The sequence below is a fragment of the Lytechinus variegatus genome, chromosome 6, assembly GCF_018143015.1.
Source record: "Lytechinus variegatus isolate NC3 chromosome 6, Lvar_3.0, whole genome shotgun sequence".
Taxonomy (NCBI): domain Eukaryota; kingdom Metazoa; phylum Echinodermata; class Echinoidea; order Temnopleuroida; family Toxopneustidae; genus Lytechinus; species Lytechinus variegatus.
Window position 1 is genome coordinate 29,434,561 of NC_054745.1, and position 10,579 is coordinate 29,445,139.

Consider the following 10,579-nt stretch of genomic DNA (forward strand, 5'->3'; position numbering starts at 1 on the left):
ACCAAGTTGCTCATATAGCCATCCCAAGATTTCAGTGACTCGTGTGATGCTCTTGTATAAATTGCTTCATCACACTCTGGTGGAATCAACACTGGATATCTTCCTCTCTTCTTCCCTCTTGTAAGGTTCTGAGTTAGGCATTGCTCCAGAGGGGAGAGGTTTTGCTTGATCTCTTTCACAGTTGACCCCCTAGTTCTCTGTTTGTATGATTTCACTCTAAATCACATTACGAAAATTACACAAGTACTTAATGTGAGATGATTATTTATAAGAATTTGGAGGATAAAGCTAGATGTGTGAATATTATGAGAGAGCAAGGGGTAGCAGAAAGGAAGAGATTCCTTGTATAATTGCTACCCCAACAAAATCCACGAATTACAAGTTATTGTAATAAACACTAGACAATCAGGATGACAGTTCTATGAAATGAAGCTTGAAGTTCTTGTAGTTAATGCTGTCAAGACCAACATCAAGGAGGTCATCAGGGGATTTAATCGTTTTGTATTAATCATTAGTGAGCTTGCAATACAGTGTTGCCGTTGCTAGTTGATACTCTCTTCATATGGGGACTTGACTTTGCCGCATGGAGGACAGCAAGTCTCATTGGGGTGATGTCTTCATTGATGTAAATGCCCTGCATGCTCTCAAGGCCTTTCAACTTGAATCGACCAGCATACAACGCATCTCTCTTCCTCCTCAGAGTAAAGCGCGCCAGAATCTGTCGCTCCTTTCCTCTAGACTTCTTGCCGATGCGCTGACATTTAGTCTGGTCCTTTGCTTTCAGCTTTACTCCAGGTTTCTCTGCCACTTTGTTGTGGAGCATCTCCTTTCTTTCCTCCTCTTCACCCTCCTTTCCCTCTTGAAATTTGTTAATACTGCAGAAACGAAGATTGTCCCTCCTTAGTTGCTGCTGTAGGTCATCGTCCCTATATAACGATATACTTACCATTTGTGATTGAACTTGGCCACTATCACACATGATACGGCGGATTTGGACTGAATTGTCTGTAAATTTTTCTTCCAAATTTCGGCGCCAATTTTGATGAAAAAGCTGGACAAGTCGATTTTGCGCACGCGTGTAGGATTTAACCACTCAAAGAGCAGTTCAGGTAAAAACCAAATTATGATGTAGTTGAACCTCCCGGCTGTTTAAACTTCTTTTGTGAATCTCAAAATCAAAAGCATGGTCTAAATTTAAACCTTGGAGGGGGTTTAAACCAAGCCCTTCAATCAAATGGGAAGACCGGTTACATTTTACATTATTAAAAGGGACCATAGAAAGAAAGCACGAGAAAAGGGGGGAATTTAGGTAGGAAGAGAATGAATCAGAAAGCATAATGCTGACAATGTCATGGAAATGTAACAAAGTCATTGAATTTGAAAGTTTAGGAAAAATTACCAGAATTCGCACATAAGTTTGATCATCAGGAATATTTGTTAGGCTTATTTTATAAAATGAAATCATCATTATTCCATATTTTCATACATGTGTGTATGATATGTCCCAAGTATCATAGAATTATTTCCAGCAATGCATATCTTCACATGACAACCAAGTTGCTCATATAGCTAGCCCAAGATTTCAGTGACTTGTGTGATGCTCTTGTATAAATTCCTTCATAACACTCTGGTGGAATCAACACTGGATATCTTCCTCTCTTCTTCCCTCTTGTAAGGTTCTGAGTTAGGCATTGCTCCAGAGGGGAGAGGTTTTGCTTGATCTCTATCATAGTTGACCCCCTAGTTCTCTGTATGATTTCACTCTAAATCACATTACGAAAATTACACAAGTATTACTTAATGTGAGATGATTATTTATAAAAATTTGGATGATAAAGCTCGATATGTAAATATTATGAGAGAGCAAGGGGTAGCAGAAAGGAAGAGTTTCCTTGTATTATTGCTACCCCAACAAAATCCACGAATTACAAGTTATTGTAATAAACACTAGACAATCAGGATGACAGTTCTATGAAATGAAGCTTGAAGTTCTTGTAGTTAATGCTGTCAAGACCAACATCAAGGAGGTCATCAGGGGATTTAATCGTTTTGTATTAATCATTAGTGAGCTTGCAATACAGTGTTACCGTTGCTAGTTGATACTCTCTTCACATGGGGACTTGACTTTGCCGCATGGAGGACAGCAAGTCTCATTGGGGTGATGTCTTCATTGATGTAAATGCCCTGCATGCTCTCAATGCCTTCCAACTTGAATCGACCAGCATACAACGCATCTCTCTTCCTCCTCAGAGTAAAGCACGCCAGAATCTGTCGCTCCTTTCCTCTAGACTTCTTGCCGATGCGCTGACATTTAGTCTGGTCCTTTGCTTTCAGCTTTACTCCAGGTTTCTCTGCCACTGCTAACACTTTGTTGTGGAGCATCTCCTTTCTTTCCTCCTCTTCACCCTCCTTTCCCTCTTGAAATTTGTTAATACTGCAGAAACGAAGATTGTCCCTCCTTAGTTGCTGCTGTAGGTCATCGTCCCTATATAACGATATACTTACCATTTGTGATTGAACTTGGCCACTATCACACATGATACGGCGGATTTGGACTGAATTGTCTGTAAATTTTTCTTCCAAATTTCGGCGCCAATTTTGATGAAAAAGCTGGACAAGTCGATTTTGCGCACGTATGTAGGATTTAACCACTCAAAGAGCAGTTCAGGTAAAAACCAAATTATGATGTAGTTGAACCTCCCGGCTGTTTAAACTTCTTTTGTGAATCTCAAAATCAAAAGCATGGTCTAAATTTAAACCTTGGAGGGGGTTTAAACCAAGCCCTTCAATCAAATGGGAAGACCGGTTACATTTTACATTATTAAAAGGGACCATAGAAAGAAAGCACGAGAAAAGGGGGGAATTTAGGTAGGAAGAGAATGAATCAGAAAGCATAATGCTGACAATGTCATGGAAATGTAACAAAGTCATTGAATTTGAAAGTTTAGGAAAAATTACCAGAATTTGCACATAAGTATGATCATCAGGAATATTTGTTAGGCTTATGTTAGAAAATGAAATCATCATTTTTTAATATTTTTATATGTGTGTGTATGATACATGTATGTCCCGTGTGTCATGAAATTATTTCCAGCAATGCATATCTTCACATTGAATAAATTTTCACCCCATTTTTTCTTGAAGGACAAAATGTGAATAAACATGACTTCTTGTAATAAAATACAAAAGAACAAGTGGGGATATGACATCAGCTTGTTAATTGTGGGTGCGTCATGGTTTAGTGGTTCTGACTCACCTTTCAAACACAGGTTGTGGGTTCTAACTCTTCTTTCGCCCATGATACACACTTTTATCTGAAATTAAGCTATGATCTGGACTTTGTTACCCATCTTTCGTCAATATTGATCCTGTCAAAGGGTTGGGGTAACTTACTTTGCCTGTTCTTAACACACTTTATCAAGGGCTAAGCAAAAGTTCTAAACTCATTACCCTCAACTCATCATGCAAGAAATGCAGAACGTGCGCTACTTCATGCATAAGGGTGTGAAACATCTGAAAGTCATCAGCTGCTACGTCTGGGAAGATAACAATATAGAACTTGTTGATTACCCTATCAAGGAATGCTGATATATATTTTCCTACTTAGGTGCAGGTAAATTTTAAAAATCATCATTCATTCTAAGACTACAATCAATTCATTGATACTTGGCTGGGAAAAATCTATAAAATTGTCAATGTTTTTTCTGAGGGAAAACTTCTTGGAAATTTTTTGCATGTCGGACAGAAAAGTTACCTTTTCTAAAATTGCAGGAATCATTCATTTCTACATATATGATTCCAGTTAATGTATAAAAAGGATGATTAATATATATGTGAATATTTATAAACATGCAGTTTCAAAACAAAGATATTAAGTGTTACCTAGGACCATTTAATTTCAGAGAAAGAATTCCGTCCGACATGCTTTCAAATTTGCATCACGTTATAAAATTTGCGAAAAATTCAAGAAAACTTGTAAAAATTGAATGGATACTTATACTTCATGAAAGAGGAGATATGAATCATCAATAAAAAATGAGAAAACATCGTTTAAAAACAATTTTCAAAAATAAGCATGATGGTTACCAATTTTGGAACAGGCCCATACAAACGTTTTAGTTCCTTCGGAATATAGGACGTAGTACATGTAGGTTGACATGGAAAGATAACTTTCCTAACCTTCTTCAAGAAAGCTTCAGCTAACAATGTCTTTCCTCTTGATGTAAGATGCAAACCGTCCAATCTATGACATCTGTCATCAATAGAGAAGCAGTCTGGTGATTCAACGAACTCACATAATGGTGTACTAGCCGTGAAATTGTTCAGTTTTAAATTAAAAAGAACACTGGCTTCATATAAGTCCTGCCTGTCCCACCTAGGAGCAATCCCACTGAAGATGATTGTTGCACATGGATACATTCTCGAACAGTAAAATACAAATGTTTATCCTTCTTTTCGGGAATGAATGAGAAATTAAAGCAGAATGCTGACAATTTCATAAAAATCTGATAACAAAGTCACTGAATTTGAAAGTTTAGCAACATTTTTGGAAAAACTACCGGAATGTGCACTTGATCGTCAGGAATATTTGTTAGGCTTATGTTATAAAATGAAATCATCATTATTTCATATTTTCGTACATGTGTGTATGATACATGTATGTCCCGTGTGTCATGAAATTATTTCCAGCAATGCATATCTTCACATTGAACAAATTTTCACCCCATTTTTTTCTTGAAGGACAAAATGTGAATAAACATGACTTCTTGTAATAAAATACAAAAGAACAAGTGGGGATATGACATCAGCTTGTTAATTGTGGGTGCGTCATGGTTTAGTGGTTCTGACTCACCTTTCAAACACAGGTTGTGGGTTCTAACTCTTCTTTCGCCCATGATACACACTTTTATCTGAAATTAAGCTATGATCTGGCCTTTGTTACCCATCTTTCGTCAATATTGATCCTGTCAAAGGGTTGGGGTAACAAACTTTGCCTGTTCTTAACACACTTTATCAAGGGCTTAGCAAAAGTTCTAAACTCATTACCTTGAGGTAGACCCCTCAACTCATCATGCAAGAAATGCTGAACGTGCGCTACTTCATGCATAAGGGTGTGAAACATCTGAAAGTCATCAGCTGCTACGTCTGGGAAGATAACAACATAGAACTTGTTGATTACTTGATCGGTTAACGTTACACCGTAACAACTACTCTTGTGTGAGAAGCTGTCAGATATTTCTGCTCTAGTTGTGCAACCCACATGACTTCAGCCGTCCTGGATATCATGGTCTGGAAGCAGTGAGTTTATTGCATCATACAGTGCCACAACATCCTTGGTTTTGGATTTGCATTGCAAGATTTGGATACCTTTTCAACTTCCTCCTTTTTTTCCATCAAGTATTGCCTGTTCCTTTTGCTTTTTGATGTTTGCTTTGACCAGTCTTTGGTAACTGTACCTACAATGCCAGCTATGGTCCTCAATATTCCCTTCTTCACAAGTGGAATGAAACCAACTCTTGCATCTACTGCACTTTGCCATAGTGAGCACTACCATTATCTGGCATCCTACAATGGCGGTATACTCGGAGTCACCATTCATGCTTAATGGCAGGAGTAGCCTCTCTCCTTTTAGACTGAACGACCCTATCAAGGAATGCTGATATGCTTCTGGTTTCCAAGGCATGTATTAATGCCGGACGCATTTACGTTTGAATGTACACATTTTGGCTTGGGTCCTCCCCTAAACACAGCGATGCAGCAAATGATATGGAAAAAAGTCCACATATTCCAAATCGCAAAGCCTGATTTCGCCAGCTGACAGGGTGATTTCTCTTCGGGATTTGTTCTTCGTCACCGGAGGGATAATCGTTTCTTTGTCAGTGAATGGATGTCTCTTTGATGCCATGTCAGGCAGTGTTTCAGGTCTGGTAGTTGCATGAATCTCTTCTGTTTTTCACATGTACTTGCTCGCTGTCACTTACTGAGATATCCGATTCTAGATCTTGTTTTGGCTGAAACATCACCTAACCTGGTTGGCCCTTTTCTTTGTGCCTGTCAGCAAAGTCCATCTTTGAAGCCTTTATTTGGTTTGCATTTTCGTGATTTGTCAGTGGCACGTCTTCCAAGTTGGTCTCCTATTAATTCATGTTTAGATTTATTCCTGAGACCTTGTTCCAGCGACAGATTGCGACGACAGTTGTTTGTGTCGATTATGGATTTGGAGAAAAATATGTGATGAGTGAAACAGCTGTAAGTCATCAGCTGCTACGTACATGGATGGGAAGATAACAATATAGAACTTGTTGATTACTTGATCGGTTAACGTTACACTGTAACAACTTCTCTTGTGTAAGAAGCTTTCAGATATTTCTGCTCTAGTCGCGCAACCCACATGACTTCAGCCGTCCTGGATATCATGGTCTGGAAGCAGTGAGTTTATTGCATCATACAGTGCCACAACATCCTTGGTCACACTGAGCGTTGTCTTGAGGCTTACTTACCCCTGGCACTGACAAACGTTGATTCTACAGTCCTCTATGATTTATAGATCTGTGCTCCAGCGGTTCCGGCTAGAAAGAAAGTCCTCCCTGCCTAATAAAAACCACAAGATAGCTGTTGGTTTTTCCAAAATATTGTTGGTTGTAGGACACAAGTGGAATGAAACCAACTCTTGCATCTACTGCACTTCACCATAGTGCTACCATTATCTGGCATCCTACAATGGCGGTATACTCGGAGTCACCGTTCAATGCTTATAATGTCATACCTTTTTTTAATTCCTTTCTCAAATTTCTGCTATCGTTATCGATAGCAATGATTGCCTTAACCCAGGCTGCTTCGCTATTTTCAGCTTTCAGACCCATGTGAAGGAGAAGAGATTTCATCTTCGCCAAGCTCCATTCGGTATGAGCACTGTTGCGTCACAATGCAGCTCCAATTACGGCCCAGCCCATCAAAATCGAACCATTCCGCGCATGCTGCTCTCTCTTCCCCAGCGGTGCCTCACCGAAACGGTGAAGGATCGACGTTGTTTTCCTATGGCTCTGCTGGCCTTATTGTTTCCCTCACCGATGTGCCAAAACCTTTGAGCAGTAGTGTACAGTGCAACAACATCCTTGGTTTTGGGATTTGCATTGCAAGATTTGGATACCTTTTCAACTTCCTCCTGTTATCCATCAAGTATTGCCTGTTCCTTTTGCTTTCTGATGTTTGCTTTGACCAGTCTTTGGTAACAGTACCTACAATGCCAGCTAGGGTCCTCAATATTCCTGACTTCCCAAGTGGAATGAAACTACCTCTTGCATCTTCTGCACTTCACCATTGTACTACCATTATCTGACATCGTACACTGGCAGTATACTCGGAATTGCCATTCATACTTAATGGCAGGAGTAGTCTCCTTTTATCAAGGAATGCTGATATGTCTCTGATTTCCAAAACATGTATTAGTGCTGGACGTATAATTTGCTTTGGCAAAGTTCTCAGTTCCATAGTCCACTCTAAGCCGTTGAGGAAGACCAAACAAACGTATACCACTTACAAAGCCATGTAAAACGGTGTCTGCTCTATTATTGTTTACACATTGCAGAAAAACAACTGTTCTTGAAAATCCATCTATTCCTCCATGGATGACTAAACGCCATAGAATGAGCTTATCATTTCCATCCACATGCCTGCAAATTAAAGAATTGAAATACATGACAAATAAGTGCATCTTCAAAAGATATAAATTATGTACAAGTAAGATATAATGCAACCTTAGCCTCCACATACTTTTTACTTATAATATAATATACAATTTTCATTTGATGCAACCATTACCTTCTGGACACTTGCACGCTTACCATCATCAGGAATGAGATCAATCGCCGACATTGGTTTAAGGATGGAGACACTCTGTCTGGCATGGAGCAATATTGCTCCCAGGATCTTACCCAGTGCTCTCATCTCTCCATTTATTAGCCTGGAAGTGGAAGCAAGTGTTGAGGGTACCATTTTGCCTGCAATATTAAAATAAAAGAATGGCAAGTCAAATATTACGCATTCAACATTGTTTTTCCTTGCAGACAATCCAGATTTAGACACATACACAAATCAATTAGCATGGCAATTTGAAATGAATGCCAACTTTTGTTACAAATAAGTTGCATATTTCATTTACCAATGCAAACAGAATTTGCATTGGATTTGTACATACCACATCTGTAAAAAGAGCAAGATATGCAGTTCCCTCAAGGGCGTAGTACATGAAGCACAAGGCTTATCGAGTGTGTTTGCAAAGCACAGTATGGTCAACACTTTACATAAGTTACAGTGTATCTTTGATGCTTGACCATGTTCTATCCTGTATCCATCCACAAAGTTCTTTCCATATTCATCCTCTTGGTGAGTAGTTCCACGAGCTCTTGAACCAGCTTTCTTTCTCTTCACTAAACCAAAACACCCATCAATGCAAACAATCACTTGACCAGTGACCTTAAAATTAGATAAAGGCAACATCTTGTCAGCAAATAATATGGAAAACAAACTTTAGTACATGAATGAGTAGTTCTACCAGCACTTGAACCAGCTTTCTTTCTCCTCACCAAACCAAAGCACCCATTAATGCAAACAATAACTTGACCAGTGACCTTAAAATTAGATAAAGGCAACATCTTGTCAGCAAATGATATGGAAAACAAACTTTAGTACATGAATGAGTAGTTCCACCAGCACTTGAACCAGCTTTCTTTCTCCTCACCAAACCAAAGCACCCATCATTGCAAACAATCACTTGACCAGTGACCTTAAAATTAGATAAAGGCAACATCTTGTCAGCAAATAATATGGAAAACAAACTTTAGTCCATGAATGAAGACATTTTACCTGCAATAAAATTGGCAGAATTGTGATTTTATGTACCAATGCAAACAGAATTTGCGCATTGGATTTGTACATACCGCATTTGTGAGCAACTTTGGGTCTGACATGCACTTACAAAATCCTATATTGTATTTTTAATAATTGCTCATAGCTACTATGCTCATCATAGCTACTATGATCATAGCTACTATGCTTATGTTTGCTCAGAGCTACTATGAGCAAATTAACACATTAACTACATGTAAGCATGGTTTAAAGGGATCAATCGATTGTTCACCACACCAGCTAAGCCACTGCTTCCATGCCGACTCAAAGAGAGGGTTACATTATAGATAGTTTGCTATCGATTAAGCTATCGTTTAAGCTATCGGTATCGTTTAAAAATAGTTCCGGCAGTGCGTGTCGCTGAACGCGCGAATGTGCGTGCGTTTGAAAAGCGTGCGCACAAATGCGTACGTTTGAAAGTGTGCGCGCAAAATGTGCGCGCGTTGGATGTGTGTATATATCGTTAAAACGCTACCCTATAAATCATTATTTAATTTATATTGTTACCAAGCAGGTACATTACGTCATCACGGGTCAGTTTACGTGTCGTCCGAAGAAGAACTTTGCTTTACAGCCGATGGCGCCTTTTTTAGAGGAGAATGATGTCATCCCTGAGGAGGAGCCCAAGGAAGAGTCTGAAGAGGAGGGGTTGAGTGCAGAGGACCTGTGGAAATTAAAAGAATTTGGTTATTATAGTTATCCCAGCATTCGGGATAATTTGAAAGAGCGTAAAAAGAGCGCCATTGGGTCTAAGAAGAGTGGTGGGTTTGTGTACAGTCGCGGTGAAGATCTGTGGGCCCCCCTGGCAAAACCAAAGCATGGAAGATATTATACCCGGGGTGAAAGAGCTCGAGCCAACAGGTGGTTTGGTAAAATGGTACACAGTTCGTATCTGATCAGTAAAAATGCTTACAACCACATCAGGTTTAAAGGTCGAGAAAGTCGGCATAAACTCAGGGTTGGCATGGATAAATCTCTTTGGAAAGCTTTGAAGGAAGAACTGGTAGATGAAGGTCCTTTAGTCATCGACGGTGCCGATCAAATGTTTTTTGACATGTACCGGCTCTTGTGGGAAAGCCCTAGCTTGGAAAGAAAACCTTCTGTGTACTGTAAAAGTGAATTGTTTTTGTTAGGAGGGGTATTGGAAGGGTTGAGTCCCGTTCCGTTTGATCCTGTCAAGGTGGAAACGGCAAGCAAGGTGCCCGAAGACAAGTGTTGGAATTTGGGGTATACCGCTAGCGGAAGTTCTGCAGGATGCATCGATATTCCTGTCGGAGACCTCATCATCGACGAATCACCCCGAAAGAAAACGGAACCGATAAAGGTGAAAATTCCCCTAAGAAAAGATTACGTCACCGGTGAAGCCACGCCTACTTTGGAAAAACCCGCTCTTTTTTCCAACGCAACCTTATAAAAGAATTTGAAACGATAGCATCAATTTAGTTTGGCTCTCAGATCTTGATAAATAAACACCATGGCTACCGCTCCAAAACCCTTTCCAAAAGCACACACCTCGGAATACAAGAGACTTGCAAAGGATCCTGCTACATGGTCTCGACCCTATATTGAAAGACGTATAACGCATATCATGGAGGGGCGGCCTGATGAAAAAGTGGACATGGAACGGATGTTTGAACAGTACATCACAGACAAAGAAACGAGCATTTTACGT